The sequence below is a fragment of the Buteo buteo genome, chromosome 23, assembly GCF_964188355.1.
Source record: "Buteo buteo chromosome 23, bButBut1.hap1.1, whole genome shotgun sequence".
In the NCBI taxonomy this organism is placed as follows: domain Eukaryota; kingdom Metazoa; phylum Chordata; class Aves; order Accipitriformes; family Accipitridae; genus Buteo; species Buteo buteo.
The window spans coordinates 8,783,524-8,810,739 of NC_134193.1; positions in this window are offsets into that span (position 1 = coordinate 8,783,524).

Consider the following 27,216-nt stretch of genomic DNA (forward strand, 5'->3'; position numbering starts at 1 on the left):
GTTTTGTTGTGCCTGCGGATAGGCTGCACGGGGACTGTGAAGACCAGCAAGAGGTTTCAGGGCTGGCTCCTCCCTTGTGGGAGAAAGAGGCGGACGTTTGCTTTTTGGAAAAAGGCTCTGCCGAGAACGAGCGCCGTGAGATGTACCGACTATGGGAAAGCAGAGAAGTCCAGTGCTGTTGTGCCTGTGGATAGGGTGCACGGGAACGATGAAGACCAGCAAGAGCTTTCAGGGCTTACTCCTTCCTTGTGGGAGAAGGAGCCGGACATTTGCCTTTACGGAAAGAGGTTCTGAAGAGAATGAGTGCCTTGAGATGTATGGTCTGTGGAAAAGCAGAGAAGCCCTGTGTTGTTGTGCCTGTGGATAGGGTGCACGGGAACGGTGAAGACCAGCAAGAGCTTTCAGGGGTCGCCCCTTCCTTATGGAAGAAGGAGCCGGACGTTTGCCTTTTCGGAAAGAGGTTCTTCCGAGAACGAGCGCCGTGAGATGTACCATCTGTGAGAAAGAAGAGAAGCCCAGTGCTGTTGTGCCTGCGGATAGGCTGCATGGGGACTATGAAGACCAGCAAGAGCTTTCAGGGCTGGCCCCTTCCTTGTGGGAGAAAGAGCCGGACGTTTGATTTTTGGGAAAGAGGCTCTGCCGAGAACAAGCACCGTGAGATGCTGAGTCTCTGGGAAAGCACAGATGCCCAGTGCTGTTGTGCCTGTGGATAGGCTGCACGGGGATGGTGAAGACCAGCAAGAGCTTTCAGGGCTTACCCCTTCCTTGTGGGAGAAAGTGCCGGACGTTTGCTTTTTCGGAAATAGGCTCTGCCGAGAACGAGCACCGTGAGATGCTGAGTCTCTGGGAAAGCACAGATGCCCAGTGCTGTTGTGCCTGTGGATAGGGTGCACGGGGACGGTGAAGAGCAGCAAGAGCTTTCAGGGCTGGCCCCTTCCTTGTGGGAGAAGGAGCCGGACATTTGCCTTTACGGAAAGAGGTTCTGAAGAGAATGAGTGCCTTGAGATGTATGGTCTGTGGAAAAGCAGAGAAGCCCAGTGTTGTTGTGCCTGTGGATAGGGTGCACGGGGACGTTTAAGAGCAGCAAGATTTTTCAAGACTGGCCCCTTCCTTGTGGGAGAAGGAGCCGGACGTTTGCCTTTTCGGAAAGAGGTTCTTCCGAGAACGAGCGCCGTGAGATGCTGAGTCTCTGGGAAAGCACAGATGCCCAGTGCTGTTGTGCCTGTGGATAGGGTGCACGGGAACGGTGAAGACCAGCAAGAGCTTTCAGGGCTTACCCCTTCCTTGTGGGAGAAGGAGCCGGACATTTGCCTTTACGGAAAGAGGTTCTGAAGAGAATGAGTGCCTTGAGATGTATGGTCTGTGGAAAAGCAGAGAAGCCCAGTGTTGTTGTGCCTGTGGATAGGGTGCACGGGAACGGTGAAGAGCAGCAAGAGCTTTCAGGGGTCGCCCCTTCCTTATTGAAGAAGGAGCCGGACGTTTGCCTTTTCGGAAAGAGGTTCTTCCGAGAACGAGCGCCGTGAGATGTACCATCTGTGAGAAAGCAGAGAAGCCCAGTGCTGTTGTGCCTGTGGATAGGCTGCACGGGGACTGTGAAGACCAGCAAGAGCTTTCAGGGCTGGCCCCTTCCTTGTGGGAGAAAGAGCTGGACGTTTGATTTTTGGGAAAGAGGCTCTGCCGAGAACAAGCACCGTGAGATGCTGATTCTCTGGGAAAGCACAGATGCCTAGTGCTGTTGTGCCTGTGGATAGGGTGCACTGTGACGGTGTAGTGCAGCAAGAGCTTTCAGGGCTGGCCCCTTCCTTGTGGGAGAAGGAGCCGGACGTTTGCATTTTCGGAAAGAGGTTCTTCCGAGAACCAGCGACGTGAGATGCTGAGTCTCTGGGAAAGCACAGATGCCCAGTGCTGTTGTGCCTGTGGATAGGGTGCACGGGGACGGTGTAGAGGAGCAAGAGCTTTCAGGGCTTACCCCTTCCTTGTGGGAGAAAGAGCCGGACGTTTGCTTTTTCGGAAAGAGTCTCTGCCGAGAACCAGCGCCGTGAGATGTACTGACTATGGGAAAGCAGAGAAGTCCAGTTTTGTTGTGCCTGTGGATAGGGTGCATGGGAACAGTGAAGACCAGCAAGAGCTTTTTTGGCTTACCCCTTCCTTATGGAAGAAGGAGCCGGACGTTTGCCTTTTCAGAAAAAGGCTCTGCCGAGAACGAGCGCCGTGAGATGTACCGACTGTGAGAAAGCAGAGAAGCCCAGTGTTGTTGTGCCTGTGGATAGGCTGCACGGGGACTGTGAAGACCAGCAAGAGCTTTCAGGGCTGGCCCCTTCCTTGTGGGATAAAGAGCTGCACGTTTGGTTTTTCGGAAAGAGTCTCTGCCGAGAACAAGCACCGTGAGATGCTGATTCTCTGGGAAAGCACAGATGCCCAGTGCTGTTGTGCCTGTGGATAGGGTGCACGGGAACGGTGAAGACCAGCAAGAGCTTTCAGGGCTGGCCCCTTCCCTGTGGGAGAAAGAGCCGGACGGTTGCTTTTTCGGAAAGAGGCTCTGCCGAGAACAAGCACCGTGAGATGCTGAGTATCTGGGAAAGCACAGATTCCCAGTGCTGTTGTGCCTGTGGATAGGCTGCACGTGTACTGTGAAGACCAGCAAGATCTTTCAGGGCTGGCCCCTTCCTTGTGGGAGAAAGAGCCGGACGTTTGCTTTTTGGAAATACGCTCTGCCGATAACGAGCACCGTGAGATGTACCGACTGTGAGAAAGCAGAGAAGTCCAGTTTTCTTGTGCCTGTGGATAGGGTGCATGGGAACGGTGAAGACCAGCAAGAGCTTTCAGGGCTTACCCCTTCCTTATGGAAGAAGGAGCCGGACGTTTGCCTTTTCAGAAAAAGGCTCTGCCGAGAACCAGCGCCGTGAGATGTACCGACTGTGAGAAAGCAGAGAAGCCCAGTGCTGTTGTGCCTGTGGATAGGCTGCACGGGTTGGTGAAGACTAGCAAGAGGTTTCAGGGCTGGCTCCTCCCTTGTGGGAGAAAGAGGCGGACGTTTGTTATTTGGAAAAAGGCTCTGCCGAGAACGAGCGCCGTGAGATGTACCGACTATGGGAAAGCAGAGAAGTCCAGTGCTGTTGTGCCTGTGGATAGGGTGCACGGGAACGGTGAAGACCAGCAAGAGCTTTCAGGGGTCGCCCCTTCCTTATGGAAGAAGGAGCCGGACGTTTGCCTTTTCAGAAAAAGGCTCTGCCGAGAACGAGCGCTGTGAGATGTACCATCTGTGAGAAAGCAGAGAAGCCCAGTGCTGTTGTGCCTGTGGATAGGCTGCACGGGGATGGTGAAGACCAGCAAGAGGTTTCAGGGCTGTCTCCTTCCTTGTGGGAGAAAGAGGTGGAAGTTTGCTTTTTCGAAATAGGCTCTGCCGAGAACGAGCGCCGTGAGATGTACCGACTATGGGAAAGCAGAGAAGTCCAGTGCTGTTGTGCCTGTGGATAGGCTGCACGGGGACTGTGAAGACCAGCAAGAGCTTTCAGGGCTGGCCCCTTCCTTGTGGGAGAAAGAGCCGGACGTTTGCTTTTTCGGAAAGAGGCTCTGCCGAGAACAAGCACCGTGAGATGCTGAGTCTCTGGGAAAGCACAGATGCCCAGTGCTGTTGTGCCTGTGGATAGGCTGCCCGGGGATGGTGAAGACCAGCAAGAGCTTTCAGGGCTTACCCCTTCCTTGTGTGAGAAAGAGCCGGACGGTTGCTTTTTCGGAAATAGGCTCTGCCGAGAACGAGCACCGTGAGATGCTGAGTCTCTGGGAAAGCACAGATGCCCAGTGCTCTTGTGCCTGTTTATAGGGTGCACGGGGACGGTGTAGAGGAGCAAGAGCTTTCAGGGCTTACCCCTTCCTTGTGGGAGAAAGAGCCGGACGTTTGCTTTTTCGGAAAGAGTCTCTGACGAGAACGAGCGCCGTGAGATGTACCGACTGTGAGAAAGCAGAGAAGCCCAGTGCTGTTGTGCCTGTGGATAGGCTGCACGGGGACTGTGAAGACCAGCAAGAGCTTTCAAGGCTGGCCCCTTCCTTTTGGGAGAAAGATCCGCACGTTTGCTTTTTCGGAAAGAGGCTCTGCCGAGAACAAGCACCGTGAGATGCTGAGTCTCTGGGAAAGCACAGATGCCCAGTGCTGTTGTGCCTGTGGATAGGGTGCACGGGAACGGTGAAGACCAGCAAGAGCTTTCAGGGCTGGCCCCTTCCTTGTGGGAGAAAGAGCCGGACGTTTGCTTTTTCTGAAAGAGGTTCTGAAGAGAATGAGTGCCTTGAGATGTATGGTCTGTGGAAAAGCAGAGAAGCCCAGTGTTGTTGTGCCTGTGGATAGGGTGCACAGGGACGTTTAAGAGCAGCAAGATTTTTCAAGGCTGGCCCCTTCCTTGTGGGAGAATGAGCCGGACCTTTGCCTTTTCGGAAAGAGGTTCTTCCGAGAACCAGCGCCGTGAGATGCTGAGTATCTGGGAAAGCACAGATGCCCAGTGCTGTTGTGCCTGTGGATAGGCTGCACGGGGACTGTGAAGACCAGCAAGAGCTTTCAGGGCTGGCCCCTTCCTTGTGGGAGAAAGAGCCGCACGTTTGCTTTTTGGAAAAAGGCTCTTCCGAGAACGAGCTCCGTGAGATGTACCGACTATGGGAAAGCAGAGAAGTCCAGTTCTGTTGTGCCTGTGGATAGGGTGCACGGGAACGGTGAAGACCAGCAAGAGCTTTCAGGGGTCGCCCCTTCCTTATGGAAGAAGTAGCCGGACGTTTGCCTTTTCAGAAAAAGGCTCTGCCGAGAACGAGCGCCGTGAGATGTACCGACTGTGAGAAAGCAGAGAAGCCCAGTGTTGTTGTGCCTGTGGATAGGCTGCACGGGGACTTTGAAGGCCAGCAGGAGCTTTCAGGGCTGGCCCCTTCCTTGTGGGAGAAAGAGCTGGACGTTTGATTTTTGGGAAAGAGGCTCTGCCGAGAACAAGCACCGTGAGATGCTGAGTCTCTGGGAAAGCACAGATGCCCAGTGCTGTTGTGCCTGTGGATAGGCTGCCCGGGGATGGTGAAGACCAGCAAGAGCTTTCAGGGCTTACCCCTTCCTTGTTGGAGAAAGAGCCGGACGTTTGCTTTTTCGGAAATAGGCTCTGCCGAGAACGAGCACCGTGAGATGCTGAGTCTCTGGGAAAGCACAGATGCCCAGTGCTGTTGTGCCTGTGTATAGGGTGCACGGGGACGGTGAAGAGCAGCAAGAGCTTTCAGGGCTGGCCCCTTCCTTGTGGGAGAAGGAGCCGGACGTTTCCCTTTTTGGAAAGAGTCTCTGCCGAGAACCAGCGCCGTGAGATGTACCGAATATGGGAAAGCAGAGAAGTCCAGTTGTGTTGTGCCTGTGGATAGGGTGCATGGGAACAGTGAAGAGCAGCAAGAGCTTTCAGGGCTTACACCTTCCTTATGGAAGAAGGAGCCGGACATTTGCCTTTTCAGAAAAAGGCTCTGCCGAGAACCAGCGCCGTGAGATGTACCGACTGTGAGAAAGCAGAGAAGCCCAGTGCTGTTGTGCCTGTTCATAGGCTGCACGGGAACGGTGAAGACCAGCAAGAGCTTTCAGGGCTTACCCCTTCCTTGTGGGAGAAGGAGCCGGACATTTGCCTTTACGGAAAGAGGTTCTGAAGAGAATGAGTGCCTTGAGATGTATGGTCTGTGGAAAAGCAGAGAAGCCCAGTGCTGTTGTGCCTGTGGATAGGCTGCACGGGGACTGTGAAGACCAGCAAGAGCTTTCAGGGCTGGCCCCTTCCTTGTGGGAGAAAGAGCCGCACGTTTGCTTTTTGGAAAAAGGCTCTGCCGAGAACGAGCTCCGTGAGATGTACCGACTATGGGAAAGCAGAGAAGTCCAGTTCTGTTGTGCCTGTGGATAGGGTGCACGGGAACGGTGAAGACCAGCAAGAGCTTTCAGGGGTCGCCCCTTCCTTATGGAAGAAGGAGCCGGACGTTTGCCTTTTCAGAAAAAGGCTCTGCCGAGAACGAGCGCCGTGAGATGTACCGACTGTGAGAAAGCAGAGAAGCCCAGTGTTGTTGTGCCTGTGGATAGGCTGCACGGGGACTTTGAAGGCCAGCAGGAGCTTTCAGGGCTGGCCCCTTCCTTGTGGGAGAAAGATCTGGACGTTTGATTTTTGGGAAAGAGGCTCTGCCGAGAACAAGCACCGTGAGATGCTGAGTCTCTGGGAAAGCACAGATGCCCAGTGCTGTTGTGCCTGTGGATAGGCTGCCCGGGGATGGTGAAGACCAGCAAGAGCTTTCAGGGCTTACCCCTTCCTTGTTGGAGAAAGAGCCGGACGTTTGCTTTTTCGGAAATAGGCTCTGCCGAGAACGAGCACCGTGAGATGCTGAGTCTCTGGGAAAGCACAGATGCCCAGTGCTGTTGTGCCTGTGTATAGGGTGCACGGGGACGGTGAAGAGCAGCAAGAGCTTTCAGGGCTGGCCCCTTCCTTGTGGGAGAAGGAGCCGGACGTTTCCCTTTTTGGAAAGAGTCTCTGCCGAGAACCAGCGCCGTGAGATGTACCGAATATGGGAAAGCAGAGAAGTCCAGTTGTGTTGTGCCTGTGGATAGGGTGCATGGGAACAGTGAAGAGCAGCAAGAGCTTTCAGGGCTTACACCTTCCTTATGGAAGAAGGAGCCGGACATTTGCCTTTTCAGAAAAAGGCTCTGCCGAGAACCAGCGCCGTGAGATGTACCGACTGTGAGAAAGCAGAGAAGCCCAGTGCTGTTGTGCCTGTTCATAGGCTGCACGGGAACGGTGAAGACCAGCAAGAGCTTTCAGGGCTTACCCCTTCCTTGTGGGAGAAGGAGCCGGACATTTGCCTTTACGGAAAGAGGTTCTGAAGAGAATGAGTGCCTTGAGATGTATGGTCTGTGGAAAAGCAGAGAAGCCCAGTGTTGTTGTGCCTGTGGATAGGGTGCACGGGAACGGTGAAGAGCAGCAAGAGCTTTCAGGGGTCGCCCCTTCCTTATTGAAGAAGGAGCCGGACGTTTGCCTTTTCGGAAAGAGGTTCTTCCGAGAACGAGCGCCGTGAGATGTACCATCTGTGAGAAAGCAGAGAAGCCCAGTGCTGTTGTGCCTGTGGATAGGCTGCACGGGGACTGTGAAGACCAGCAAGAGCTTTCAGGGCTGGCCCCTTCCTTGTGGGAGAAAGAGCCGGACGTTTGATTTTTCGGAAAGAGCCTCTGCCGAGAACAAGCACCGTGAGATGCTGAGTCTCTGGGAAAGCACAGATGCCCAGTGCTGTTGTGCCTGTGGATAGGCTGCCCGGGGATGGTGAAGACCAGCAAGAGCTTTCAGGGCTTACCCCTTCCTTGTGGGAGAAAGAGCCGGACGTTTGCTTTTTCGGAAAGAGTCTCTGCCGAGATCCAGCGCAGTGAGATGCTGAGTCTCTGGGAAAGCACAGATGCCCAGTGCTGTTGTGCCTGTGGATAGGCTGCACGGGGACGGTCTAGAGGAGCAAGAGCTTTCAGGGCTTACCCCTTCCTTGTGGGAGAAAGAGCCGGACGTTTGCTTTTTCGGAAAGAGTCTCTGCCGAGAACCAGCGCCGTGAGATGTACTGACTATGGGAAAGCAGAGAAGTCCAGTTTTGTTGTGCCTGTGGATAGGGTGCATGGGAACAGTGAAGACCAGCAAGAGCTTTTTTGGCTTACCCCTTCCTTATGGAAGAAGGAGCCGGACGTTTGCCTTTTCAGAAAAAGGCTCTGCCGAGAACGAGCGCCGTGAGATGTACCGACTGTGAGAAAGCAGAGAAGCCCAGTGTTGTTGTGCCTGTGGATAGGCTGCACGGGGACTGTGAAGACCAGCAAGAGCTTTCAGGGCTGGCCCCTTCCTTGTGGGATAAAGAGCTGCACGTTTGGTTTTTCGGAAAGAGTCTCTGCCGAGAACAAGCACCGTGAGATGCTGATTCTCTGGGAAAGCACAGATGCCCAGTGCTGTTGTGCCTGTGGATAGGGTGCACGGGAACGGTGAAGACCAGCAAGAGCTTTCAGGGCTGGCCCCTTCCCTGTGGGAGAAAGAGCCGGACGGTTGCTTTTTCGGAAATAGGCTCTGCCGAGAACAAGCACCGTGAGATGTACCGACTGTGAGAAAGCAGAGAAGTCCAGTTGTGTTGTGCCTGTGGATAGGGTGCATGGGAACAGTGAAGAGCAGCAAGAGCTTTCAGGGCTTACACCTTCCTTATGGAAGAAGGAGCCGGACGTTTGCCTTTTCAGAAAAAGGCTCTGCCGAGAACCAGCGCCGTGAGATGTACCGACTGTGAGAAAGCAGAGAAGCCCAGTGCTGTTGTGCCTGTTCATAGGCTGCACGGGTTGGTGAAGACCAGCAAGAGCTTTCAGGGCTTACCCCTTCCTTGTGGGAGAAAGAGCCGGACGTTTGCTTTTTCGGAAATAGGCTCTGCCGAGAACGAGCACCGTGAGATGCTGAGTCTCTGGGAAAGCACAGATGCCCAGTGCTGTTGTGCCTGTGGATAGGGTGCACGGGAACGGTGAAGACCAGCAAGAGCTTTCAGGGCTTACCCCTTCCTTGTGGGAGAATGAGCCGGACATTTGCCTTTACGGAAAGAGGTTCTTCCGAGAACGAGCGCCGTGAGATGTACCATCTGTGAGAAAGCACAGATGCCCAGTGATGTTGTGCCTGTGGATAGGGTGCACGGGAACGGTGTAGAGCAGCAAGAGCTTTCAGGGCTGGCCCCTTCCTTGTGGGAGAAGGAGCCGGACATTTGCCTTTACGGAAACAGGTTCTGAAGAGAATGAGTGCCTTGAGATGTATGGTCTGTGGAAAAGCAGAGAAGCCCAGTGTTGTTGTGCCTGTGGATAGGGTGCACGGGGACGGTGTAGAGCAGCAAGATTTTTCAAGACTGGCCCCTTCCTTGTGGGAGAAGGAGCCGGACGTTTGCCTTTTCGGAAAGAGGTTCTTCCGAGAACCAGCGCCGTGAGATGCTGAGTCTCTGGGAAAGCACAGATGCCCAGTGCTGTTGTGCCTGTGGATAGGGTGCACGGGAACGGTGAAGACCAGCAAGAGCTTTCAGGGCTTACCCCTTCCTTGTGGGAGAAAGAGCCGGACGTTTGCTTTTTCGGAAATAGGCTCTGCCGAGAACGAGCACCGTGAGATGCTGAGTCTCTGGGAAAGCACAGATGCCCAGTGCTGTTGTGCCTGTGGATAGGGTGCACGGGAACGGTAAAGACCAGCAAGAGCTTTCAGGGCTTACCCCTTCCTTGTGGGAGAAGGAGCCGGACATTTGCCTTTACGGAAAGAGGTTCTGAAGAGAATGAGTGCCTTGAGATGTATGGTCTGTGGAAAAGCAGAGAAGCCCAGTGTTGTTGTGCCTGTGGATAGGGTGCACGGGAACGGTGAAGAGCAGCAAGAGCTTTCAGGGGTCGCCCCTTCCTTATTGAAGAAGGAGCTTGACGTTTGCCTTTTCGGAAAGAGGTTCTTCCGAGAACGAGCGCCGTGAGATGTACCATCTGTGAGAAAGCAGAGAAGCCCAGTGCTGTTGTGCCTGTGGATAGGCTGCACGGGGACTGTGAAGACCAGCAAGAGCTTTCAGGGCTGGCCCCTTCCTTGTGGGAGAAAGAGGCGGAATTTTGATTTTTGGGAAAGAGGCTCTGCCGAGAACAAGCACCGTGAGATGCTGAGTCTCTGGGAAAGCACAGATGCCCAGTGCTGTTGTGCCTGTGGATAGGCTGCACGGGGATGGTGAAGACCAGCAAGAGCTTTCAGGGCTTACCCCTTCCTTGTGGGAGAAGGAGCCGGACGTTTGCATTTTCGGAAAGAGGTTCTTCCGAGAACCAGCGACGTGAGATGCTGAGTCTCTGGGAAAGCACAGATGCCCAGTGCTGTTGTGCCTGTGGATAGGGTGCACGGGGACGGTGTAGAGGAGCAAGAGCTTTCAGGGCTTACCCCTTCCTTGTGGGAGAAAGAGCCGGACGTTTGCTTTTTCGGAAAGAGTCTCTGCCGAGAACCAGCGCCGTGAGATGTACTGACTATGGGAAAGCAGAGAAGTCCAGTTTTGTTGTGCCTGTGGATAGGGTGCATGGGAACAGTGAAGACCAGCAAGAGCTTTTTTGGCTTACCCCTTCCTTATGGAAGAAGGAGCCGGACGTTTGCCTTTTCAGAAAAAGGCTCTGCCGAGAACGAGCGCCGTGAGATGTACCGACTGTGAGAAAGCAGAGAAGCCCAGTGTTGTTGTGCCTGTGGATAGGCTGCACGGGGACTGTGAAGACCAGCAAGAGCTTTCAGGGCTGGCCCCTTCCTTGTGGGATAAAGAGCTGCACGTTTGGTTTTTCGGAAAGAGTCTCTGCCGAGAACAAGCACCGTGAGATGCTGATTCTCTGGGAAAGCACAGATGCCCAGTGCTGTTGTGCCTGTGGATAGGGTGCACGGGAACGGTGAAGACCAGCAAGAGCTTTCAGGGCTGGCCCCTTCCCTGTGGGAGAAAGAGCCGGACGGTTGCTTTTTCGGAAAGAGGCTCTGCCGAGAACAAGCACCGTGAGATGCTGAGTCTCTGGGAAAGCACAGATTCCCAGTGCTGTTGTGCCTGTGGATAGGCTGCACGGGTACTGTGAAGACCAGCAAGATCTTTCAGGGCTGGCCCCTTCCTTGTGGGAGAAAGAGCCGGACGTTTGCTTTTTCGGAAATACGCTCTGCCGATAACGAGCACCGTGAGATGTACCGACTGTGAGAAAGCAGAGAAGTCCAGTTGTGTTGTGCTTGTGGGTAGGGTGCATGGGAACAGTGAAGACCAGCAAGAGCTTTTTTGGCTTACCCCTTCCTTATGGAAGAAGGAGCCGGACGTTTGCCTTTTCAGAAAAAGGCTCTGCCGAGAACGAGCGCCGTGAGATGTACCGACTGTGAGAAAGCAGAGAAGCCCAGTGTTGTTGTGCCTGTGGATAGGCTGCACGGGGACTGTGAAGACCAGCAAGAGCTTTCAGGGCTGGCCCCTTCCTTGTGGGATAAAGAGCTGCACGTTTGGTTTTTCGGAAAGAGTCTCTGCCGAGAACAAGCACCGTGAGATGCTGATTCTCTGGGAAAGCACAGATGCCCAGTGCTGTTGTGCCTGTGGATAGGGTGCACGGGAACGGTGAAGACCAGCAAGAGCTTTCAGGGCTGGCCCCTTCCCTGTGGGAGAAAGAGCCGGACGGTTGCTTTTTCGGAAATAGGCTCTGCCGAGAACAAGCACCGTGAGATGTACCGACTGTGAGAAAGCAGAGAAGTCCAGTTGTGTTGTGCCTGTGGATAGGGTGCATGGGAACAGTGAAGAGCAGCAAGAGCTTTCAGGGCTTACACCTTCCTTATGGAAGAAGGAGCCGGACGTTTGCCTTTTCAGAAAAAGGCTCTGCCGAGAACCAGCGCCGTGAGATGTACCGACTGTGAGAAAGCAGAGAAGCCCAGTGCTGTTGTGCCTGTTCATAGGCTGCACGGGTTGGTGAAGACCAGCAAGAGCTTTCAGGGCTTACCCCTTCCTTGTGGGAGAAAGAGCCGGACGTTTGCTTTTTCGGAAATAGGCTCTGCCGAGAACGAGCACCGTGAGATGCTGAGTCTCTGGGAAAGCACAGATGCCCAGTGCTGTTGTGCCTGTGGATAGGGTGCACGGGAACGGTGAAGACCAGCAAGAGCTTTCAGGGCTTACCCCTTCCTTGTGGGAGAATGAGCCGGACATTTGCCTTTACGGAAAGAGGTTCTTCCGAGAACGAGCGCCGTGAGATGTACCATCTGTGAGAAAGCACAGATGCCCAGTGATGTTGTGCCTGTGGATAGGGTGCACGGGAACGGTGTAGAGCAGCAAGAGCTTTCAGGGCTGGCCCCTTCCTTGTGGGAGAAGGAGCCGGACATTTGCCTTTACGGAAACAGGTTCTGAAGAGAATGAGTGCCTTGAGATGTATGGTCTGTGGAAAAGCAGAGAAGCCCAGTGTTGTTGTGCCTGTGGATAGGGTGCACGGGGACGGTGTAGAGCAGCAAGATTTTTCAAGACTGGCCCCTTCCTTGTGGGAGAAGGAGCCGGACGTTTGCCTTTTCGGAAAGAGGTTCTTCCGAGAACCAGCGCCGTGAGATGCTGAGTCTCTGGGAAAGCACAGATGCCCAGTGCTGTTGTGCCTGTGGATAGGGTGCACGGGAACGGTGAAGACCAGCAAGAGCTTTCAGGGCTTACCCCTTCCTTGTGGGAGAAAGAGCCGGACGTTTGCTTTTTCGGAAATAGGCTCTGCCGAGAACGAGCACCGTGAGATGCTGAGTCTCTGGGAAAGCACAGATGCCCAGTGCTGTTGTGCCTGTGGATAGGGTGCACGGGAACGGTAAAGACCAGCAAGAGCTTTCAGGGCTTACCCCTTCCTTGTGGGAGAAGGAGCCGGACATTTGCCTTTACGGAAAGAGGTTCTGAAGAGAATGAGTGCCTTGAGATGTATGGTCTGTGGAAAAGCAGAGAAGCCCAGTGTTGTTGTGCCTGTGGATAGGGTGCACGGGAACGGTGAAGAGCAGCAAGAGCTTTCAGGGGTCGCCCCTTCCTTATTGAAGAAGGAGCTTGACGTTTGCCTTTTCGGAAAGAGGTTCTTCCGAGAACGAGCGCCGTGAGATGTACCATCTGTGAGAAAGCAGAGAAGCCCAGTGCTGTTGTGCCTGTGGATAGGCTGCACGGGGACTGTGAAGACCAGCAAGAGCTTTCAGGGCTGGCCCCTTCCTTGTGGGAGAAAGAGGCGGAATTTTGATTTTTGGGAAAGAGGCTCTGCCGAGAACAAGCACCGTGAGATGCTGAGTCTCTGGGAAAGCACAGATGCCCAGTGCTGTTGTGCCTGTGGATAGGCTGCACGGGGATGGTGAAGACCAGCAAGAGCTTTCAGGGCTTACCCCTTCCTTGTGGGAGAAGGAGCCGGACGTTTGCATTTTCGGAAAGAGGTTCTTCCGAGAACCAGCGACGTGAGATGCTGAGTCTCTGGGAAAGCACAGATGCCCAGTGCTGTTGTGCCTGTGGATAGGGTGCACGGGGACGGTGTAGTGCAGCAAGAGCTTTCAGGGCTTACCCCTTCCTTGTGGGAGAAAGAGCCGGACGTTTGCTTTTTCGGAAAGAGTCTCTGCCGAGAACCAGCGCCGTGAGATGTACTGACTATGGGAAAGCAGAGAAGTCCAGTTTTGTTGTGCCTGTGGATAGGGTGCATGGGAACAGTGAAGACCAGCAAGAGCTTTTTTGGCTTACCCCTTCCTTATGGAAGAAGGAGCCGGACGTTTGCCTTTTCAGAAAAAGGCTCTGCCGAGAACGAGCGCCGTGAGATGTACCGACTGTGAGAAAGCAGAGAAGCCCAGTGTTGTTGTGCCTGTGGATAGGCTGCACGGGGACTGTGAAGACCAGCAAGAGCTTTCAGGGCTGGCCCCTTCCTTGTGGGATAAAGAGCTGCACGTTTGGTTTTTCGGAAAGAGTCTCTGCCGAGAACAAGCACCGTGAGATGCTGATTCTCTGGGAAAGCACAGATGCCCAGTGCTGTTGTGCCTGTGGATAGGGTGCACGGGAACGGTGAAGACCAGCAAGAGCTTTCAGGGCTGGCCCCTTCCCTGTGGGAGAAAGAGCCGGACGGTTGCTTTTTCGGAAAGAGGCTCTGCCGAGAACAAGCACCGTGAGATGCTGAGTCTCTGGGAAAGCACAGATTCCCAGTGCTGTTGTGCCTGTGGATAGGCTGCACGGGTACTGTGAAGACCAGCAAGATCTTTCAGGGCTGGCCCCTTCCTTGTGGGAGAAAGAGCCGGACGTTTGCTTTTTCGGAAATACGCTCTGCCGATAACGAGCACCGTGAGATGTACCGACTGTGAGAAAGCAGAGAAGTCCAGTTGTGTTGTGCTTGTGGGTAGGGTGCATGGGAACAGTGAAGAGCAGCAAGAGCTTTCAGGGCTTACACCTTCCTTATGGAAGAAGGAGCCGGACGTTTGCCTTTTCAGAAAAAGGCTCTGCCGAGAACCAGCGCCGTGAGATGTACCGACTGTGAGAAAGCAGAGAAGCCCAGTGCTGTTGTGCCTGTTCATAGGCTGCACGGGTTGGTGAAGACCAGCAAGAGCTTTCAGGGCTTACCCCTTCCTTGTGGGAGAAAGAGCCGGACGTTTGCTTTTTCGGAAATAGGCTCTGCCGAGAACGAGCACCGTGAGATGCTGAGTCTCTGGGAAAGCACAGATGCCCAGTGCTGTTGTGCCTGTGGATAGGGTGCACGGGAACGGTGAAGACCAGCAAGAGCTTTCAGGGCTTACCCCTTCCTTGTGGGAGAATGAGCCGGACATTTGCCTTTACGGAAAGAGGTTCTTCCGAGAACGAGCGCCGTGAGATGTACCATCTGTGAGAAAGCACAGATGCCCAGTGCTGTTGTGCCTGTGGATAGGGTGCACGGGAACGGTGTAGAGCAGCAAGAGCTTTCAGGGCTGGCCCCTTCCTTGTGGGAGAAGGAGCCGGACATTTGCCTTTACGGAAAGAGGTTCTGAAGAGAATGAGTGCCTTGAGATGTATGGTCTGTGGAAAAGCAGAGAAGCCCAGTGTTGTTGTGCCTGTGGATAGGGTGCACGGGGACGGTGTAGAGCAGCAAGATTTTTCAAGACTGGCCCCTTCCTTGTGGGAGAAGGAGCCGGACGTTTGCCTTTTCGGAAAGAGGTTCTTCCGAGAACCAGCGCCGTGAGATGCTGAGTCTCTGGGAAAGCACAGATGCCCAGTGCTGTTGTGCCTGTGGATAGGGTGCACGGGAACGGTGAAGACCAGCAAGAGCTTTCAGGGCTTACCCCTTCCTTGTGGGAGAAAGAGCCGGACGTTTGCTTTTTCGGAAATAGGCTCTGCCGAGAACGAGCACCGTGAGATGCTGAGTCTCTGGGAAAGCACAGATGCCCAGTGCTGTTGTGCCTGTGGATAGGGTGCACGGGAACGGTAAAGACCAGCAAGAGCTTTCAGGGCTTACCCCTTCCTTGTGGGAGAAGGAGCCGGACATTTGCCTTTACGGAAAGAGGTTCTGAAGAGAATGAGTGCCTTGAGATGTATGGTCTGTGGAAAAGCAGAGAAGCCCAGTGTTGTTGTGCCTGTGGATAGGGTGCACGGGAACGGTGAAGAGCAGCAAGAGCTTTCAGGGGTCGCCCCTTCCTTATTGAAGAAGGAGCCGGACGTTTGCCTTTTCGGAAAGAGGTTCTTCCGAGAACCAGCGCCGTGAGATGTACCATCTGTGAGAAAGCAGAGAAGCCCAGTGCTGTTGTGCCTGTGGATAGGCTGCACGGGGACTGTGAAGACCAGCAAGAGCTTTCAGGGCTGGCCCCTTCCTTGTGGGAGAAAGAGGCGGAATTTTGATTTTTGGGAAAGAGGCTCTGCCGAGAACAAGCACCGTGAGATGCTGAGTCTCTGGGAAAGCACAGATGCCCAGTGCTGTTGTGCCTGTGGATAGGCTGCACGGGGACTGTGAAGACCAGCAAGAGCTTTCAGGGCTGGCCCCTTCCTTGTGGGAGAAAGAGGCGGAATTTTGATTTTTGGGAAAGAGGCTCTGCCGAGAACAAGCACCGTGAGATGCTGAGTCTCTGGGAAAGCACAGATGCCCAGTGCTGTTGTGCCTGTGGATAGGGTGCACGGTGACGGTGTAGTGCAGCAAGAGCTTTCAGGGCTGGCCCCTTCCTTGTGGGAGAAGGAGCCGGACGTTTGCATTTTCGGAAAGAGGTTCTTCCGAGAACCAGCGACGTGAGATGCTGAGTCTCTGGGAAAGCACAGATGCCCAGTGCTGTTGTGCCTGTGGATAGGGTGCACGGGGACGGTGTAGAGGAGCAAGAGCTTTCAGGGCTTACCCCTTCCTTGTGGGAGAAAGAGCCGGACGTTTGCTTTTTCGGAAAGAGTCTCTGCCGAGAACCAGCGCCGTGAGATGTACTGACTATGGGAAAGCAGAGAAGTCCAGTTTTGTTGTGCCTGTGGATAGGGTGCATGGGAACAGTGAAGACCAGCAAGAGCTTTTTTGGCTTACCCCTTCCTTATGGAAGAAGGAGCCGGACGTTTGCCTTTTCAGAAAAAGGCTCTGCCAAGAACGAGCGCCGTGAGATGTACCGACTGTGAGAAAGCAGAGAAGCCCAGTGTTGTTGTGCCTGTGGATAGGCTGCACGGGGACTGTGAAGACCAGCAAGAGCTTTCAGGGCTGGCCCCTTCCTTGTGGGATAAAGAGCTGCACGTTTGGTTTTTCGGAAAGAGTCTCTGCCGAGAACAAGCACCGTGAGATGCTGATTCTCTGGGAAAGCACAGATGCCCAGTGCTGTTGTGCCTGTGGATAGGGTGCACGGGAACGGTGAAGACCAGCAAGAGCTTTCAGGGCTGGCCCCTTCCCTGTGGGAGAAAGAGCCGGACGGTTGCTTTTTCGGAAATAGGCTCTGCCGAGAACGAGCACCGTGAGATGCTGAGTATCTGGGAAAGCACAGATTCCCAGTGCTGTTGTGCCTGTGGATAGGCTGCACGGGTACTGTGAAGACCAGCAAGATCTTTCAGGGCTGGCCCCTTCCTTGTGGGAGAAAGAGCCGGACGTTTGCTTTTTCGGAAATACGCTCTGCCGATAACGAGCACCGTGAGATGTACCGACTGTGAGAAAGCAGAGAAGTCCAGTTGTGTTGTGCCTGTGGATAGGGTGCATGGGAACGGTGAAGACCAGCAAGAGCTTTCAGGGCTTACCCCTTCCTTATGGAAGAAGGAGCCGGACGTTTGCCTTTTCAGAAAAAGGCTCTGCCGAGAACCAGCGCCGTGAGATGTACCGACTGTGAGAAAGCAGAGAAGCCCAGTGCTGTTGTGCCTGTTCATAGGCTGCACGGGTTGGTGAAGACTAGCAAGAGGTTTCAGGGCTGGCTCCTCCCTTGTGGGAGAAAGAGGCGGACGTTTGCTATTTGGAAAAAGGCTCTGCCGAGAACGAGCGCCGTGAGATGTACCGACTATGGGAAAGCAGAGAAGTCCAGTGCTGTTGTGCCTGTGGATAGGGTGCACGGGAACGGTGAAGACCAGCAAGAGCTTTCAGGGGTCGCCCCTTCCTTATGGAAGAAGGAGCCGGACGTTTGCCTTTTCAGAAAAAGGCTCTGCCGAGAACGAGCGCTGTGAGATGTACCATCTGTGAGAAAGCAGAGAAGCCCAGTGCTGTTGTGCCTGTGGATAGGGTGCACGGGGATGGTGAAGACCAGCAAGAGGTTTCAGGGCTGTCTCCTTCCTTGTGGGAGAAAGAGGTGGAAGTTTGCTTTTTCGAAATAGGCTCTGCCGAGAACGAGCGCCGTGAGATGTACCGACTATGGGAAAGCAGAGAAGTCCAGTGCTGTTGTGCCTGTGGATAGGGTGCACGGGAACGGTGAAGACCAGCAAGAGCTTTCAGGGCTTACCCCTTCCTTATGGAAGAAGGAGCCGGACGTTTGCTTTTTCAGAAGAAGGCTCTGCCGAGAACGAGCGCCGTGAGATGTACCGACTGTGAGAAAGCAGAGAAGCCCAGTGCTGTTGTGCCTGTGGATAGGCTGCACGGGGACTGTGAAGACCAGCAAGAGCTTTCAAGGCTGGCCCCTTCCTTTTGGGAGAAAGATCCGCACGTTTGCTTTTTCGGAAAGAGTCTCTGCCGAGAACGAGCACCGTGAGATGCTGAGTCTCTGGGAAAGCACAGATGCCCAGTGCTGTTGTGCCTGTGGATAGGGTGCACGGGAACGGTGAAGACCAGCAAGAGCTTTCAGGGCTGGCCCCTTCCTTGTGGGAGAAAGAGCCGGACGTTTGCTTTTTCTGAAAGAGGTTCTGAAGAGAATGAGTGCCTTGAGATGTATGGTCTGTGGAAAAGCAGAGAAGCCCAGTGTTGTTGTGCCTGTGGATAGGGTGCACAGGGACGTTTAAGAGCAGCAAGATTTTTCAAGGCTGGCCCCTTCCTTGTGGGAGAAGGAGCCGGACGTTTGCCTTTTCGGAAAGAGGTTCTTCCGAGAACCAGCGCCGTGAGATGCTGAGTATCTGGGAAAGCACAGATGCCCAGTGCTGTTGTGCCTGTGGATAGGCTGCATGGGGACTGTGAAGACCAGCAAGAGCTTTTAGGGCTGGCCCCTTCCTTGTGGGAGAAAGAGCCGCACGTTTGCTTTTTGGAAAAAGGCTCTGCCGAGAACGAGCTCCGTGAGATGTACCGACTATGGGAAAGCAGAGAAGTCCAGTTCTGTTGTGCCTGTGGATAGGGTGCACGGGAACGGTGAAGACCAGCAAGAGCTTTCAGGGGTCGCCCCTTCCTTATGGAAGAAGGAGCCGGAAGTTTGCATTTTCGGAAAGAGGTTCTTCCGAGAACGAGCGCCGTGAGATGTACCATCTGTGAGAAAGCAGAGAAGCCCAGTGCTGTTGTGCCTGTGGATAGGCTGCACGGGGACTGTGAAGACCAGCAAGAGCTTTCAGGGCTGGCCCCTTCCTTGTGGGAGAAAGAGCCGGACGTTTGATTTTTGGGAAAGAGGCTCTGCCGAGAACCAGCGCCGTGAGATGCTGAGTCTCTGGGAAAGCACAGATGCCCAGTGCTGTTGTGCCTGTGGATAGGGTGCACGGTGACGGTGTAGTGCAGCAAGAGCTTTCAGGGCTGGCTCCTTCCTTGTCGGAGAAAGAGCCGGACGTTTCCCTTTTTGGAAAGAGTCTCTGCCGAGAACCAGCGCCGTGAGATGCTGAGTCTCTGGGAAAGCACAGATGCCCAGTGCTGTTGTGCCTGTGGATAGGGTGCACGGGAACGGTGTAGAGCAGCAAGAGCTTTCAGGGCTGGCCCCTTCCTTGAGGGAGAAGGAGCCGGACATTTGCCTTTACGGAAAGAGGTTCTGAAGAGAATGAGTGCCTTGAGATGTATGGTCTGTGGAAAAGCACAGATGCCCAGTGCTGTTGTGCCTGTGGATAGGGTGCATGGGAACGGTGTAGTGCAGCAAGAGCTTTCAGGGCTGGCCCCTTCCTTGTGGGAGAAAGAGCCGGACGTATCCCTTTTTGGAAAGAGTCTCTGCCGAGAACCAGCGCCGTGAGATGCTGAGTCTCTGGGAAAGCACAGATGCCCAGTGCTGTTGTGCCTGTGGATAGGGTGCACGGTGATGGTGTAGTGCAGCAAGAGCTTTCAGGGCTTACCCCTTCCTTGTGGGAGAAAGAGCCGGACGTTTCCCTTTTTGGAAAGAGTCTCTGCCGAGAACCAGCGCCTAAAGATACTGAGTCTCTGGGAAAGCACAGATGCCCAGTGCTGTTGTGCCTGTGGATAGGCTGCACGGGGATGGTGAAGACCAGCAAGAGCTTTCAGGGCTTACCCCTTCCTTGTGGGAGAAAGAGCAGGACGTTTGCCTTTTCAGAAAAAGGCTCTGCCGAGAACGAGCGCCGTGACATGTACCGACTGTGAGAAAGCAGAGAAGCCCAGTGCTGTTGTGCCTGTGGATAGGCTGCACGGGGATGGTGAAGACCAGCAAGAGCTTTCAGGGCTTACCCCTTCCTTGTGGGAGAAAGAGCCGGACGTTTGCTTTTTCGGAAATAGGCTCTGCCGAGAATGAGCACCATGAGATGCTGAGTCTCTGGGAAAGCACAGATGCCCAGTGCTGTTGTGCCTGTGGATAGGGTGCACGGGGACGGTGTAGTGCAGCAAGAGCTTTCAGGGCTTACCCCTTCCTTGTGGGAGAAAGAGCCGGACGTTTGCTTTTTCGGAAAGAGTCTCTGCCGAGAACCAGCGCCGTGAGATGTACTGACTATGGGAAAGCAGAGAAGTCCAGTTTTGTTGTGCCTGTGGATAGGGTGCATGGGAACAGTGAAGACCAGCAAGAGCTTTTTTGGCTTACCCCTTCCTTATGGAAGAAGGAGCCGGACGTTTGCCATTTCAGAAAAAGGCTCTGCCGAGAACGAGCGCCGTGAGATGTACCGACTGTGAGAAAGCAGAGAAGCCCAGTGTTGTTGTGCCTGTGGATAGGCTGCACGGGGACTGTGAAGACCAGCAAGAGCTTTCAGGGCTCGCCCCTTCCTTGTGGGATAAAGAGCTGCACGTTTGGTTTTTCGGAAAGAGTCTCTGCCGAGAACAAGCACCGTGAGATGCTGATTCTCTGGGAAAGCACAGATGCCCAGTGCTGTTGTGCCTGTGGATAGGGTGCACGGGAACGGTGAAGACCAGCAAGAGCTTTCAGGGCTGGCCCCTTCCCTGTGGGAGAAAGAGCCGGACGGTTGCTTTTTCGGAAAGAGGCTCTGCCGAGAACAAGCACCGTGAGATGCTGAGTCTCTGGGAAAGCACAGATTCCCAGTGCTGTTGTGCCTGTGGATAGGCTGCACGGGTACTGTGAAGACCAGCAAGATCTTTTAGGGCTGGCCCCTTCCTTGTGGGAGAAAGAGCCGGACGTTTGCTTTTTCGGAAATACGCTCTGACGATAACGAGCACCGTGAGATGTACCGACTGTGAGAAAGCAGAGAAGTCCAGTTGTGTTGTGCCTGTGGATAGGGTGCATGGGAACAGTGAAGAGCAGCAAGAGCTTTCAGGGCTTACACCTTCCTTATGGAAGAAGGAGCCGAACGTTTGCCTTTTCAGAAAAAGGCTCTGCCGAGAACCAGCGCCGTGAGATGTACCGACTGTGAGAAAGCAGAGAAGCCCAGTGCTGTTGTGCCTGTTCATAGGCTGCACGGGTTGGTGAAGACCAGCAAGAGCTTTCAGGGCTTACCCCTTCCTTGTGGGAGAAAGAGCCGGACGTTTGCTTTTTCGGAAATAGGCTCTGCCGAGAACGAGCACCGTGAGATGCTGAGTCTCTGGGAAAGCACAGATGCCCAGTGCTGTTGTGCCTGTGGATAGGGTGCACGGGAACGGTGAAGACCAGCAAGAGCTTTCAGGGCTTACCCCTTCCTTGTGGGAGAATGAGCCGGACATTTGCCTTTACGGAAAGAGGTTCTTCCGAGAACGAGCGCCGTGAGATGTACCATCTGTGAGAAAGCACAGATGCCCAGTGCTGTTGTGCCTGTGGATAGGGTGCACGGCAACGGTGTAGAGCAGCAAGAGCTTTCAGGGCTGGCCCCTTCCTTGTGGGAGAAGGAGCCGGACATTTGCCTTTACGGAAAGAGGTTCTGAAGAGAATGAGTGCCTTGAGATGTATGGTCTGTGGAAAAGCAGAGAAGCCCAGTGTTGTTGTGCCTGTGGATAGGGTGCACGGGGACGGTGTAGAGCAGCAAGATTTTTCAAGACTGGCCCCTTCCTTGTGGGAGAAGGAGCCGGACGTTTGCCTTTTCGGAAAGAGGTTCTTCCGAGAACCAGCGCCGTGAGATGCTGAGTCTCTGGGAAAGCACAGATGCCCAGTGCTGTTGTGCCTGTGGATAGGCTGCACGGGAACGGTGAAGACCAGCAAGAGCTTTCAGGGCTTACCCCTTCCTTGTGGGAGAAAGAGCCGGACGTTTGCTTTTTCGGAAATAGGCTCTGCCGAGAACGAGCACCGTGAGATGCTGAGTCTCTGGGAAAGCACAGATGCCCAGTGCTGTTGTGCCTGTGGATAGGGTGCACGGGAACGGTAAAGACCAGCAAGAGCTTTCAGGGCTTACCCCTTCCTTGTGGGAGAAGGAGCCGGACATTTGCCTTTACGGAAAGAGGTTCTGAAGAGAATGAGTGCCTTGAGATGTATGGTCTGTGGAAAAGCAGAGAAGCCCAGTGTTGTTGTGCCTGTGGATAGGGTGCACGGGAACGGTGAAGACCAGCAAGAGCTTTCAGGGGTCGCCCCTTCCTTATTGAAGAAGGAGCCGGACGTTTGCCTTTTCGGAAAGAGGTTCTTCCGAGAACGAGCGCCGTGAGATGTACCATCTGTGAGAAAGCAGAGAAGCCCAGTGCTGTTGTGCCTGTGGATAGGCTGCACGGGGACTGTGAAGACCAGCAAGAGCTTTCAGGGCTGGCCCCTTCCTTGTGGGAGAAAGAGGCGGAATTTTGATTTTTGGGAAAGAGGCTCTGCAGAGAACAAGCACCGTGAGATGCTGAGTCTCTGGGAAAGCACAGATGCCCAGTGCTGTTGTGCCTGTGGATAGGCTGCACGGGGATGGTGAAGACCAGCAAGAGCTTTCAGGGCTGGCCCCTTCCTTGTGGGAGAAAGAGCCGGACGTTTGCTTTTTCGGAAAGAGTCTCTGCCGAGATCCAGCGCCGTGAGATGCTGATTCTCTGGGAAAGCACAGATGCCCAGTGCTGTTGTGCCTGTGGATAGGGTGCACGGTGACGGTGTAGTGCAGCAAGAGCTTTCAGGGCTGGCCCCTTCCTTGTGGGAGAAGGAGCCGGACGTTTGCATTTTCGGAAAGAGGTTCTTCCGAGAACCAGCGACGTGAGATGCTGAGTCTCTGGGAAAGCACAGATGCCCAGTGCTGTTGTGCCTGTGGATAGGGTGCACGGGGACGGTGTAGAGGAGCAAGAGCTTTCAGGGCTTACCCCTTCCTTGTGGGAGAAAGAGCCGGACGTTTGCTTTTTCGGAAAGAGTCTCTGCCGAGAACCAGCGCCGTGAGATGTACTGACTATGGGAAAGCAGAGAAGTCCAGTTTTGTTGTGCCTGTGGATAGGGTGCATGGGAACAGTGAAGACCAGCAAGAGCTTTTTTGGCTTACCCCTTCCTTATGGAAGAAGGAGCCGGACGTTTGCCTTTTCAGAAAAAGGCTCTGCCGAGAACGAGCGCCGTGAGATGTACCGACTGTGAGAAAGCAGAGAAGCCCAGTGTTGTTGTGCCTGTGGATAGGCTGCACGGGGACTGTGAAGACCAGCAAGAGCTTTCAGGGCTGGCCCCTTCCTTGTGGGATAAAGAGCTGCACGTCTGGTTTTTCGGAAAGAGTCTCTGCCGAGAACAAGCACCGTGAGATGCTGATTCTCTGGGAAAGCACAGATGCCCAGTGCTGTTGTGCCTGTGGATAGGGTGCACGGGAACGGTGAAGACCAGCAAGAGCTTTCAGGGCTGGCCCCTTCCCTGTGGGAGAAAGAGCCGGACGGTTGCTTTTTCGGAAAGAGGCTCTGCCGAGAACAAGCACCGTGAGATGCTGATTCTCTGGGAAAGCACAGATTCCCAATGCTGTTGTGCCTGTGGATAGGCTGCACGGGTACTGTGAAGACCAGCAAGATCTTTCAGGGCTGGCCCCTTCCTTGTGGGAGAAAGAGCCGGACGTTTGCTTTTTCGGAAATACGCTCTGCCGATAACGAGCACCGTGAGATGTACCGACTGTGAGAAAGCAGAGAAGTCCAGTTGTGTTGTGCCTGTGGATAGGGTGCATGGGAACGGTGAAGACCAGCAAGAGCTTTCAGGGCTTACCCCTTCCTTATGGAAGAAGGAGCCGGACGTTTGCCTTTTCAGAAAAAGGCTCTGCCGAGAACCAGCGCCGTGAGATGTACCGACTGTGAGAAAGCAGAGAAGCCCAGTGCTGTTGTGCCTGTTCATAGGCTGCACGGGTTGGTGAAGACTAGCAAGAGGTTTCAGGGCTGGCTCCTCCCTTGTGGGAGAAAGAGGCGGACGTTTGCTATTTGGAAAAAGGCTCTGCCGAGAACGAGCGCCGTGAGATGTACCGACTATGGGAAAGCAGAGAAGTCCAGTGCTGTTGTGCCTGTGGATAGGGTGCACGGGAACGGTGAAGACCAGCAAGAGCTTTCAGGGGTCGCCCCTTCCTTATGGAAGAAGGAGCCGGACGTTTGCCTTTTCAGAAAAAGGCTCTGCCGAGAACGAGCGCTGTGAGATGTACCATCTGTGAGAAAGCAGAGAAGCCCAGTGCTGTTGTGCCTGTGGATAGGCTGCACGGGGATGGTGAAGACCAGCAAGAGGTTTCAGGGCTGTCTCCTTCCTTGTGGGAGAAAGAGGTGGAAGTTTGCTTTTTCGAAATAGGCTCTGCCGAGAACGAGCACCGTGAGATGCTGAGTCTCTGGGAAAGCACAGATGCCCAGTGCTCTTGTGCCTGTTTATAGGGTGCACAGGGACGGTGTAGAGCAGCAAGAGCTTTCAGGGCTGGCCCCTTCTTTGTGGGAGAATGAGCTGGACGTTTCCATTTTTGGAAAGAGTCTCTGCCGAGAACCAGCGCCGTGAGATGTACCGACTATGGGAAAGCAGAGAAGTCCAGTTTTGTTGTGCCTGTGGATAGGGTGCACGGGAACGGTGAAGACCAGCAAGAGCTTTCAGGGCTTACCCCTTCCTTATGGAAGAAGGAGCCGGACGTTTGCTTTTTCAGAAGAAGGCTCTGCCGAGAACGAGCGCCGTGAGATGTACCGACTGTGAGAAAGCAGAGAAGCCCAGTGCTGTTGTGCCTGTGGATAGGCTGCACGGGGACTGTGAAGACCAGCAAGAGCTTTCAAGGCTGGCCCCTTCCTTTTGGGAGAAAGATCCGCACGTTTGCTTTTTCGGAAAGAGGCTCTGCCGAGAACGAGCACCGTGAGATGCTGAGTCTCTGGGAAAGCACAGATGCCCAGTGCTGTTGTGCCTGTGGATAGGGTGCACGGGAACGGTGAAGACCAGCAAGAGCTTTCAGGGCTGGCCCCTTCCTTGTGGGAGAAAGAGCCGGACGTTTGCTTTTTCTGAAAGAGGTTCTGAAGAGAATGAGTGCCTTGAGATGTATGGTCTGTGGAAAAGCAGAGAAGCCCAGTGTTGTTGTGCCTGTGGATAGGGTGCACAGGGACGTTTAAGAGCAGCAAGATTTTTCAAGGCTGGCCCCTTCCTTGTGGGAGAAGGAGCCGGACGTTTGCCTTTTCGGAAAGAGGTTCTTCCGAGAACCAGCGCCGTGAGATGCTGAGTATCTGGGAAAGCACAGATGCCCAGTGCTGTTGTGCCTGTGGATAGGCTGCATGGGGACTGTGAAGACCAGCAAGAGCTTTTAGGGCTGGCCCCTTCCTTGTGGGAGAAAGAGCCGCACGTTTGCTTTTTGGAAAAAGGCTCTGCCGAGAACGAGCTCCGTGAGATGTACCGACTATGGGAAAGCAGAGAAGTCCAGTTCTGTTGTGCCTGTGGATAGGGTGCACGGGAACGGTGAAGACCAGCAAGAGCTTTCAGGGGTCGCCCCTTCCTTATGGAAGAAGGAGCCGGATGTTTGCCTTTTCAGAAAAAGGCTCTGCCGAGAACGAGCTCCGTGAGATGTACCGACTGTGAGAAAGCAGAGAAGCCCAGTGCTGTTGTGCCTGTGGATAGGCTGCACGGGGACTTTGAAGGCCAGCAGGAGCTTTCAGGGCTGGCCCCTTCCTTGTGGGAGAAAGAGCCGGACGTTTGCTTTTTCGGAAATAGGCTCTGCCGAGAACGAGCACCGTGAGATGCTGAGTCTCTGGGAAAGCACAGATGCCCAGTGCTGTTGTGCCTGTGGATAGGGTGCACGGGAACGGTGAAGACCAGCAAGAGCTTTCAGGGGTCGCCCCTTCCTTATGGAAGAAGGAGCCGGAAGTTTGCATTTTCGGAAAGAGGTTCTTCCGAGAACGAGCGCCGTGAGATGTACCATCTGTGAGAAAGCAGAGAAGCCCAGTGCTGTTGTGCCTGTGGATAGGCTGCACGGGGACTGTGAAGACCAGCAAGAGCTTTCAGGGCTGGCCCCTTCCTTGTGGGAGAAAGAGCCGGACGTTTGATTTTTGGGAAAGAGGCTCTGCCGAGAACCAGCGCCGTGAGATGCTGAGTCTCTGGGAAAGCACAGATGCCCAGTGCTGTTGTGCCTGTGGATAGGGTGCACGGTGACGGTGTAGTGCAGCAAGAGGTTTCAGGGCTGGCTCCTTCCTTGTCGGAGAAAGAGCCGGACGTTTCCCTTTTTGGAAAGAGTCTCTGCCGAGAACCAGCGCCGTGAGATGCTGAGTCTCTGGGAAAGCACAGATGCCCAGTGCTGTTGTGCCTGTGGATAGGGTGCACGGGAACGGTGTAGAGCAGCAAGAGCTTTCAGGGCTGGCCCCTTCCTTGAGGGAGAAGGAGCCGGACATTTGCCTTTACGGAAAGAGGTTCTGAAGAGAATGAGTGCCTTGAGATGTATGGTCTGTGGAAAAGCACAGATGCCCAGTGCTGTTGTGCCTGTGGATAGGGTGCATGGGAACGGTGTAGTGCAGCAAGAGCTTTCAGGGCTGGCCCCTTCCTTGTGGGAGAAAGAGCCGGACGTATCCCTTTTTGGAAAGAGTCTCTGCCGAGAACCAGCGCCGTGAGATGCTGAGTCTCTGGGAAAGCACAGATGCCCAGTGCTGTTGTGCCTGTGGATAGGGTGCACGGTGATGGTGTAGTGCAGCAAGAGCTTTCAGGGCTTACCCCTTCCTTGTGGGAGAAAGAGCCGGACGTTTCCCTTTTTGGAAAGAGTCTCTGCCGAGAACCAGCGCCTAAAGATACTGAGTCTCTGGGAAAGCACAGATGCCCAGTGCTGTTGTGCCTGTGGATAGGCTGCACGGGGATGGTGAAGACCAGCAAGAGCTTTCAGGGCTTACCCCTTCCTTGTGGGAGAAAGAGCAGGACGTTTGCTTTTTCAGAAATAGGCTCTGCCGAGAACGAGCACCGTGAGATGCTGAGTCTCTGGGAAAGCACAGATGCCCAGTGCTGTTGTGCCTGTGGATAGGGTGCACGGGAATGGTGTAGAGCAGCAAGAGCTTTCAGGGCTGGCCCCATCCTTGTGGGAGAAGGAGCTTGACATTTGCCTTTACGGAAAGAGGTTCTGAAGAGAATGAGTGCCTTGAGATGTATGGTCTGTGGAAAAGCAGAGAAGCCCAGTGTTGTTGTGCCTGTGGATAGGGTGCACGGGGACGGTGTAGAGCAGCAAGATTTTTCAAGACTGGCCCCTTCCTTGTGGGAGAAGGAGCCGGACGTTTGCCTTTTCGGAAAGAGGTTCTTCCGAGAACCAGCGCCGTGAGATGCTGAGTCTCTGGGAAAGCACAGATGCCCAGTGCTGTTGTGCCTGTGGATAGGGTGCACGGGAACGGTGAAGACCAGCAAGAGGTTTCAGGGCTGGGTCCTCCCTTGTGGGAGAAAGAGGCGGATATTTGCTCTTTGGAAAAAGGCTCTGCCGAGAACGAGCGCCGTGAGATGTACCGAGTATGGGAAAACAGAGAAGTCCAGTGCTGTTGTGCCTGTGGATAGGGTGCACGGGAACGGTGAAGACCAGCAAGAGCTTTCAGGGGTCGCCCCTTCCTTATGGAAGAAGGAGCCGGACGTTTGCCTTTACGGAAAGAGGTTCTGAAGAGAATGAGTGCCTTGAGATGTATGGTCTGTGGAAAAGCAGAGAAGCCCAGTGTTGTTGTGCCTGTGGATAGGGTGCACGGGGATGGTGAAGACCAGCAAGAGGTTTCAGGGCTGGCTCCTTCCT